The sequence below is a fragment of the Garra rufa genome, chromosome 24, assembly GCF_049309525.1.
Source record: "Garra rufa chromosome 24, GarRuf1.0, whole genome shotgun sequence".
NCBI classification, from domain to species: domain Eukaryota; kingdom Metazoa; phylum Chordata; class Actinopteri; order Cypriniformes; family Cyprinidae; genus Garra; species Garra rufa.
In genome coordinates, this window is record NC_133384.1 from 11,807,409 (window position 1) to 11,817,347 (window position 9,939).

At 42.6% G+C, this 9,939-nt stretch overlaps 1 pseudogene; it reads right to left on the reverse strand.

Moving 5' to 3' along the window:
- The window catches only part of LOC141300205 (uncharacterized), a 26,923-nt pseudogene extending 17,267 nt beyond the window's left edge, over positions 1-9,656 (reverse strand).
- Positions 9,657-9,939: the final 283 nt, after the last annotated feature.

Below are 9,939 nucleotides of genomic sequence, written 5' to 3' on the forward strand. Positions count from 1 at the left end.
TCCGTCACTACTAGAGCAAGCTCCTGATTGGTTACCGCGGTGCGGAATTCCGCCGAAGTTCAGATTTTTGAACTCGCGCGTTTCGCGCGGCAATCGCTTGAAACGCTCAATGCGCGTTTCGCGCCGCAGGATGGCTATTCGCGTCTTTGCATTGACTTAACATTTAAATCACTCGCGCTTGCCGCTTCATTCGCGTCCAGTGTGAACGCACCTTAAGAACGCACCTGCCCTGAAGCGGCTTCATAACTGCATCCATGTTTGCAGACTTTGCACGCCTCATTTGATGAGGTAATTTCACAGAAGTTGGAGACTCGTTCTCGCCCCCTACAGTGCAATTAGACTAGGTATACATCATCCGCGCTAAAATATCAAGGTTAAAGTCATCATATCTTGCGTATTTTAGACCCAGCACCCAACCCAACTTTGAGAATAGATTAACGGCGATATTTTTTTTTATCGCCCGATATGAGTCTGACGTTAACGCAGCATGTTAACGCCGATAACGGCCCACCACTAATATATATATATATATATATATATATATAAGGGAAAACACAGCCTTCTGGCTGACCGTGGAGAAATACTGAGACATGTTGCCACAACCTCCTGGGCGAAGGAGACCCAGTCAGGGCACATTCGCGGACTACTGTGCATCTAGTCCTGACTGCGGGGCATGGCGGACCCAGGGTTCACCGGAGGGAACATTCTGGGAAAAATAGTGCACGGATCCCGTGGGAATGGGGCAGCAAAACGTCACCAGCCAGCCTCCCGCCAGTTACCTGATGTTTAACCTTAGCACATGGGCTCGACACAGAGATTGTAGAATCTCGTGAAGGTTTCGCCCAGCCCGCATCGAACTCCTAGGGGGCACAGATCCCCCTGGCCTTTATGTGCCTGAGGAAGGCCGGAGAGGTCTGACATGTCCTGTTCAGGAGCCATAAGTATAGGATCCACAGGTCGGAACGCGGGTGCCAGATTGTGCCCATCCCCTGAGAAAGAAGATCCTTTCTTAAGGGGATCTTCCAGGTAGGGGCTGCCGCGAGGAACATGAGGTCGGCAAACCAGGTCCGGTTGGGCCAGTATGGCACAACCAGCAGGACCTGCTCCTTGTCCTCTGTGATCTTGGTGACCTGGGGTAACTTGTGGAAAACGTATTTTTTAAAGAGTGAGCTCGAACTCCTAGGGGGCACAGATCCCCCTGGCCTTTATGTGCCAGGGAGATGGCATCAACCACACAATGGGCCAACCTTTGCTTGGAGACAGAATTGCCCATCTGCTGTCCTCAATAGCAAATAAAGAGCTGCTCAGAGCGCCTGAAGCTATATTCGCCGTGCGCGAACGGGACACAGCAACGCTAAGGCCGGGTCTGCCTCCTCCGGGCGCAGAGCTTACAGGTTCCCCACCTGGTCCTGAAAGGGTGTGATGGGAACCTTGGGCACATAGCCAGGCCTCAGGACAATGTGCGAATCAGCCAGACCGAATTCCAGGCACGCTACGCTTGTAGGTCCCCAACCCTCTTAATGGAGGCGATCGTGGTCAGGAGTGCTGTCTTGAAAGCTCGAAGGCAGCTCCCCGCAGGCCCTGAAGGGTGGCGGAGAGGTCACAAGAGTGCATGAGGTGCGGTCTAGGGGGATTGACCTTATCGCACCTCTGAGGAATCTCACGAACAGTTGGTGCTTCCCAAAAGACGCTCCGTCCACTCCACCGTGATACGCTGCGATTGCAACAAAGTACACTTTTGAGAGTTGAAGGGGACAGCCTGCGCTCCAACTTCTCTTGCAGGAAGGAAAGCACTACTGCAATCGGACATCTCTGTGGGTCCTCTCCGCGAGAGGAACACCAATCTACGAATAGACCCCGCCTCAGTGCGTAGGCCTGCCTCGTAGAGGGAGCTCTAGACTGAGTGATAGTTTCTACCATGGCCTGAGGAAGGCCGGAGAGGTCTGACATGTCCTGTTCAGGAGCCATACGTGTAGGCTCCACAGGTCGGAACGCGGGTGCCAGATTGTGCCCATCCCCTGAGAAAGAAGATCCTTTCTTAAGGGGATCTTCCAGGTAGGGGCTGCCGCGAGGAACATGAGGTCAGCAAACCAGGTCCGGGTGGGCCAGTATGGCACAACCAGCAGGACCTGCTCCTTGTCCTCTGTGATCTTGCACAGGGTCTGTGCAAGGAGGCTCACTGGGGGAAAAGCGTAATTGGGCCCTGGAGGCCACGCTCATTTATTTGTATAGATTGGCTTCTTTAAAGAAAAATTCAAAGTAATTTCCCAATATTATTTCCCTTATGTCGCCGCTTCACACTCCAGTCCCTCATGGGAGGGACCTGGGTAACTTGTGGAAAACGTATTTTTTAAAGAGATTATGTTGTAAATAAAAAAGTTTATGCAAAAATATCACCAGTGCAACAATCTGGTACTCAGTATTGGAATCGGCTCCGATTCTGACATTTTCTGCCAGATCGGGTATTGGTCATGCAATGTGTTATGTTACTTTTGCATTTCTTATTCAATCTGAGCAGGACTTGCTTGTTTTTTTTTTATTATAAAAAGTTCAAATGTACAAATGTAAAAGCCTTTTCACACCAAAGCCTCAGGCTTAGATAAAAGTTCATTTACGCCTGTACAGTAGAAAAAAATGTTAACTCTTAAGCAGTAAAAAAACTATATTGTTATAAAAAAACAAAAATCCCAAAATCTCAAACTAACAGGTGCATGAAAAAAACAGCATTTTTGCCTGCACAGTCTTCCCTAAATCAATAAATGGGGGGAAAAGTAACTGGTGTTACTTATTTGAAAAAAGTAACTCTGACATTTTCTTGTGAATTATGTGTTATGTAATGTGTTACCTTACTAGTTACTTGGAAAAAGTAATATCATAAAGTAACGCGTTACCCCAACACTGCTTGTAATAACAAGTTCAGGCATTGTACAGAATGAAAAAAAAAAAACTAAAAAAATAGGATCAAACAAATCAACTATCGATAGCATAGGCTAAATGAATAAAACTGAACAAATGTCAGGTACAGAAATTGAAATCAAAAGTTTAAAAGCACATGCAGTTTTCTTTTCATAAATAGAATATTGATTAATCCTCATTAAGATATTCAGTCAGTTAATGATTTTCTTTTGTTCTTTGATTAACATTAATGACAGGCGGGACGTTTATTAGACGGCTGTCTCTTTAACACCAAACACAGATCTAAAAATACTGTTACACATGCATTTTCTTTCTCACTTGTTTATATTCACTCGACAAAAAAATAAATAAAAATTAAATAAAGGTTTGTGTTTATGAGGATCTGCTGACGGATTTAGTGCATGAAGGTGAACAATTTTGAAAGAATCAAAAAGAAATAAACCAACAGCTTGAGGCGATTTAGAAGTTGGAGAAGAAAACGAGATTGGAGTTTTTCAATATACCCTAATTGTATTGCCCCTTATTGCATGCACTTGGTAGAGAATGGACAATATGAGCGTTTGAGGTTAAAAACTACAACTTGTGAATTTGATGAGAAAAACACCAATCGTTTCACTTGATAATACATTTTTTCCTTGGCTGGGATCACTTAGAGGCCTTTGAAGCTGCATTTAAACTAGATTTTGGAAGTTCCATTGAAGTCCCCTTTATAGAGATAATTCCTGAAATGCTTTCCTCAAACAACAGAATTTCTTATCGATTGAAGAAAGAAAGACATGAACATCTTGAAAGACAAGGGGTTGAGTATCATTACCTGCTTTCACAAACAAGGCTTAAGCCTAGTCTTACACTTAAATGTAAGTCTGAGCTGTTTCAACTGAAAGAAAGGTGCACTGACTGATCTTAAAATATATCAATGCCTATTTTTTGTCTTTAGGTGCACACCAGTAATGGTTTTTCTAAGACACGTTTATAAAAACTACCTAAATGTCCTAATTAAAGCATGACCTAATCTTGGTTTAGTCTTAGCCCTGTCTGTGAAACCGGGCCTATATGTCCTAGATGTGAACTTCTCCTTTAACTTGTCTTAAAGGGAAAGTTTACCCAAAATTATATGTATTAGATATTTTTATAAAGCTAATTTCTGAAATGTTTTTCTCAAGAAACCTAATCTGTAAATTTTTGTTCTGGAAGTGTACTTCTCTTTTAACACCAAGGGCGATAACTGTAAAGATAATGATAAAGATATAGTATTAAACAATAGAAGAGCTCACACCTGGCACACCCCTGGACTATTTAGTTGGTTTCTCCCATCACCTCCCCCGCTGCTCTGTGTGTTTTGGTTCCTCCCTAATTTCCCACACCTGTGTTTCCTATCAATGTCTTTATAAGTTTGTGTCTTTGCCATGTTGTTTGTCGGTCGATGTTGTTTATCACCCTGTGTTCCTGTTTTCCCATTGGACTATTAAATAATTTCATTTTTACTCCTTTGTTCGTTTGTTTTGTCTAAATTGTGACAGTTTGACCAACCTAAACCGTGTCTCCCCCTGTTTTTGTTTCTCGTTCCTTTTCCAGTGTTTTTATTTCCGTAGCTTCCCCTTATGGATCCCTTACTCTGCCCTGAGTTCCTCCTCCTACGGCTGAAGCAGGGGGAATTACCGCTCGAGGGCTACACATTAATGTACCAACTAGTAGCTCACACCACCAGCTACCCGGACGATGCGCTCTGTGCGTTTTATGACGCCAGCCTTAGCTCATCATGCAGAGCGCCGTCGTCTGAGGACGGCCCTCGAACAGATTTTGCCACGTTTGTGGAGTGGACACTGGCGAGAAACAGACTCTTGTTCCCCGCCAGTGTGACTCCGGACCCAGAGCCCAGCCAGTCACCACCCCGACCCGCGGAATACCAGCCAGAGCCCACCGATGATGGAGAGCTACAGCCCGCCGCGACCAGCGAGCCAAGGCCGTGAGGACCGACAGAGCGGCTGATCGCCACGGAGCCCCAACTGCACGAGCCGTCAGGCCAGGTGCTTGAGCCGACCACAATGACGGCGACGGTGGAGACGTCAGTGGAACGTGAATATGCTGAGGACAGCAATTCCCACTACACCACCGCTGAGGGTGAGCTTAATTGGGTTTTTGGACAAACGAAAAAGGACAATGAACCAGATCCATGTCTCCCTGAAGATTTAAATATTGAAACCCCTGTAAAGTCTGAATTGTCCATCTAATTAAATTTCCCACCCACCCTCCCTCCCTCCCTCCCTCAGTTAACCTTGTGTAAGGATCATAATGTTTCAACCATGCTGCCACTGCTGCCTGTCAGTCCCTCTGCTCACCCTCAGCCTACCATCTGTGCAGTGGGTTTGCCGCAGGTCCGCCAGTCATCATCGGCATCATGGCTGGAGGATCCCTCATCTCCGCCTTCAGCCTCTGAGTCCTGGACTCCGCCTCTGAGTCCTGGACTCCGCCTCAGCCCTCCGATCCTGCGGCTTCACCCCGTCTCTCAGCTCCCTCGTCTCCACCAGCTCCACCGGGCTTCATCGTCCTTCCGGCTCCGCCCCGGTCTGTGGTCATCCCACCTACGCCTCAGGTCTCCACTCCTCCGGCTGCGGCACAGCCTCAGTCCTCTGTTGCTCCGGCTCCGCAGCGGACCTCCGGATCTCCGCCTCAGTCGCCAGAGCCTTGGGCTCCGCCTTGGCCCTCCGGATCCTCTGTGTCGCCCAGGATCATCGGCTCTCCATCTCCACCACCGGCTCTACCACCACCTGCTCCGCCTCCATCGGTCGGCCCCCAGGAGTCGTCAGCCTTTCCTCCACCATGGCTCCTCCCTCCATCGGCTCAACCGTGGATTTCTATCATGGCTGCGATCTGGGATTCACCTGGCTCCTCCTGCTCCAGCCCCCTCCTGTCACCTCCTTGGCTCCTCCCTCCGTCATCACCTCCCTGGACTGTCCTGTTTCAGTGTTTCTGTCTCCTCCTGGGAGTCCGTCCTCCGCCAAAGCCACATCCTGAAACCGTTTTGTTTGTTCTCCTTGTTTGTCGGCGCTAGGACGCACCTTCCGGGAGGGGGATGTAATGTCACACCCCTGGACTATTTAGTTGGTTTCTCCCATCACCTCCCCCGCTGCTCTGTGTGTTTTGGTTCCTCCCTAATTTCCCACACCTATGTTTCCCATCAATGTGTCTTTATAAGTTTGTCTTTGCCATGTTGTTTGTCGGTCGATGTTGTTTACCACCCTGTGTTGCTGTTTTACCGTTGGACTATTAAATATTTTAATTTTTACTCCTTTGTTTGTATGTTTTGTCTTAATCGTGACTACACCACAACGGTATCAACAGAGGCACAAAGATACAAGATTATTGAAATTGCTGTTTTGGATATCAATATTGATATCCGTTTCAAATAAATATAATTTATTTGTTTTAAGTAAATATCATATAAAGATTTGTCACATTGTTTTACAGTTGATGTTTTCATTACATTTGGATATTTGTGTGGTTTTAATGTTATGTATGTTTTTATCAGAGAAAGAGATTAAGCTTTTTTGTATAAAAATGAATGTGTTTTGGATGTCAATATTAATATGAACAGAATGAGATCAGCAAAAGTTATGGACCAGACCTTTTTGAGAGGGTGAAGAGAATGTGATGAAAACGCCAGCAAAAAATGAGACGGAAGAACAACATTCAGAGACTGATCCACCTTAATCTTAGACGAGTTGAACTTTTATTTTGCATTAACTGCCTTCCTTTACCCTAAAGGTGTACAATAAAAAGACACACAAAGAAACAACATTCTAAAAACAATTTTTATTTTGTTTTGAATATTGTTTTGTTTGCCACCATTACTTACAGTACATTTGTATTTGTCCTTACAATGTTTCATATATCACTGCTGACCGTAAAATAAGGTACAATATAGGTCCAGTGGAAAAGGTGATACAGAAACGAATACTATGATACAGATTTCTGGTCAAACCAGCAGAGTGTCATCAGTGTTTTTTTGGGTAAATGCATTTTTACTTGTCATATGAAGGCTCCACGCTAACTTTTCTTTTCTTACTCTAACAGTTTTAGAAATTTTGATAAAAAATTAGCCTTCCCATTACAAGGTGATATTAGACTTATTTCACAAAATACATGGATTGGCTGAGCACATGAAAATGCAAAGGTGTCATTTTTAGATTTACATACTTTAGGACAACTGTTTCGAAAGACCTAAAATGCCAGAAACACCTTGATTGAAAAGCTGATTCAATACAAAATATTTTTCATTTGTACGGGGCCTCACTGTGATAGGTTTTTGTATGTCTGAGTAGAGAAAATAAACGACTGAAACTTTTCCCACATTCAGCGGGGTTTCTCTCCAGTGTGGATCCTCTCATGCTTTTTTAGATGCCATGACTGACTGAATCTATTGTCGCAGTGTGAACACTTATAAGGTTTCTCTCCAGTGTGGGTCCTCTCATGCTTTCTTAGATGCCATGACCGACTGAATCTCTTGTCGCAGTGTGAACACTTATAAGGTTTCTCTCCAGTGTGGGTCCTCTCATGTGTTTTCAGATACGACGACTGATTGAATTTAGTTCCACAGTGTGAACACTCATACGGTTTCTCTCTGGTGTGGATCCTCTCGTGTCTTTTCAGATTTGATGAACTATTAAATGTCTTGACACAGTGTGAACACTGATATTGTTTCTCTCCAGTGTGGATCCTCTCATGTTCTTTCAGATTTCCTGCAGTATTAAATCTCTTGTCGCAGTGTGAACACTTATACGTTTTTTCTCCTTTCTGAACACTTGATTCCTTATTCTCCTCGTTTTCTTCAATCAGCTCTGAAATAAAAGTAAAAATATTTGATTTTCAGTAACTGAAGACAATGTGAACACAAACGTGAACCCCTGATGTAACGGACTCCAGACTAACATTTTACAGATGCTGCAGATATGGGCTGATGTTTTGCAGTATTAATAATATTACATGTTTATATCTTGGTAAAAACACATTTGACAGTAAAGCACTGAGCATGAGATGGGAAGCATACACAGTTTACTTACTAAATGCACCATTATTCTTCTATAGTATTATATAGAACTGACCAACAACTTCAGCGATCATAACTGATGTGCGATTCAGTCACAAAGTGAAGAAAAGTTGGTGTTTTGTGACACAAAAAGAGTGCAAAGTTTGATTTCTTGATGATTGGATATTTATAATAGCCAATGCTCCTCTGCTGCCATCTTCTGGTTATGGTGGTAACTTGATGTGTTTAATTTTACATAAGGGAAAAATGTTTTGTCCCATCCCATTAAAGGAGAAGTTCACTTTGAGAACAAAAATTTACATATATTGTACTCACCCCTTTGTCATCCAAAATGTTTGTCTTTCTTTCTTCAGTCGTAAAGATGGTGTTTTTCAGAAAAAAACTTTTCAGGATTTCTCTCCATATAATGGACTTCTATGGTGCCCCAGAGCTCGAACTTCTAAAATGCTGTTTAAATGCAGCTTCAAAGGGCTCTAAATGATCCCAAGGAAGAAGGGTCTTATCTAGTGAAACGGTTTCAATATATATAGTTTTAATCTCTACACAGAGTACACATAGAGCTAGATAAGACAAGCATTTGAGGTTAAAAAGTATAAATTGTATTTTTTTTTTTTTTTTTCTAGAAAATAAACGATTGTTTTGCTAGATAAGACCCTTTTTTCTTTGGCTGGGATCATTTGGAGCCCTTTGAAGCTGCATTTTGGAAGTTCAAACTCATAGGCACCATAGAGAAATCCTGAAATGTTCTCCTCAAAAAACTATTTCCTTATGACTAAAGAAAGAAAAAACAAACATCTTGGATGACAAGATGGTGAGTATATTATCTGTAAATTTTTGTTCTGAAAGTAAACTACTCCTTTAAAAATAAAAAAAATAAATTTGATAATGTAATGAAACATTGGCTATTTTTGCCACAACACCTTAGTTATAGATAAAGTCTTAGTTAAGTGCTTTTAAACCTCCCTTAGAAAACCATAAACACCGTTTAAGTCTTAATGAGTAAGGCCAGTGGTATTAAAAGATCATATTAATGTAGAAGACAATTATATAAAAGAGCTCTTATTTTAAATGCGTTTGGGTTCAACTGTTTTTCTCTACATTAACGGTTTTAATAATGGAGAGGATCACCATATTGATTTTCTGTATAATCTCACATTATGCTACATTTTGCAGCATAGACAAAAAAATAAAATAATAATAATTACAAAAAAAAAGTCTGAGCATGACAAAACTTCTCCAGAGTGCCGAAACATTAAACTTGCATGAAGAATAAACACTAACCTTCTTGTTCCTCCCAAATTATTCCCCAGGGTTCTGGTTCTTCTTGTTTTATTCCCAATGTTTCTAGTTCCTCTTGTCTTATTCCCAATGTTTCTGGTTCCTCTTGTTTTATTCCCAAGGTTTCTGGTTCCTCTTGTTTTATTCTCCAGATTTCTGGTTCATTTATGTCCTCCTCACTCTCTTCTTTAACAAACAGCATCTTCACAGCAGCAGATCTCAGTTCAGCTGAAACTCCTCCAGATATGCCTGCTTACTTCAAAACATAGTCACGACTGTGAGGATGAGAATATTTCAGGTATTTATTGACCTGATTCAAAAACTGTTATTTATTTAACAGGAACAACATTCCTCTCTGTTTGTATTGAACCAGCATCACAAAGGCCAGAGATCACGGACAAAACAACTTCCTTCCTCTGTGGTTTAATGGTGTTTGGCAAACAAACGTGTTTTAGCGCCACCCGCTGGACTGGAGTTTTATTTATTTATTTTGTTTTACTGAAGAGTTCCACACAGCAGAACCATACGTCAAAACAGTCACGGCACTGGTTTCCCATTCAGGTCCCAATGTGCATACTATCCGTCCTAAATAGTGTTCGAAAATAGAATTAGAATGTCCCAAATCGTAGTAGCCTATGTTTAAAAAGTATTCCAAAGATTCCTGGATGGTCTACTACTTAACTTCAGAATTCGATATA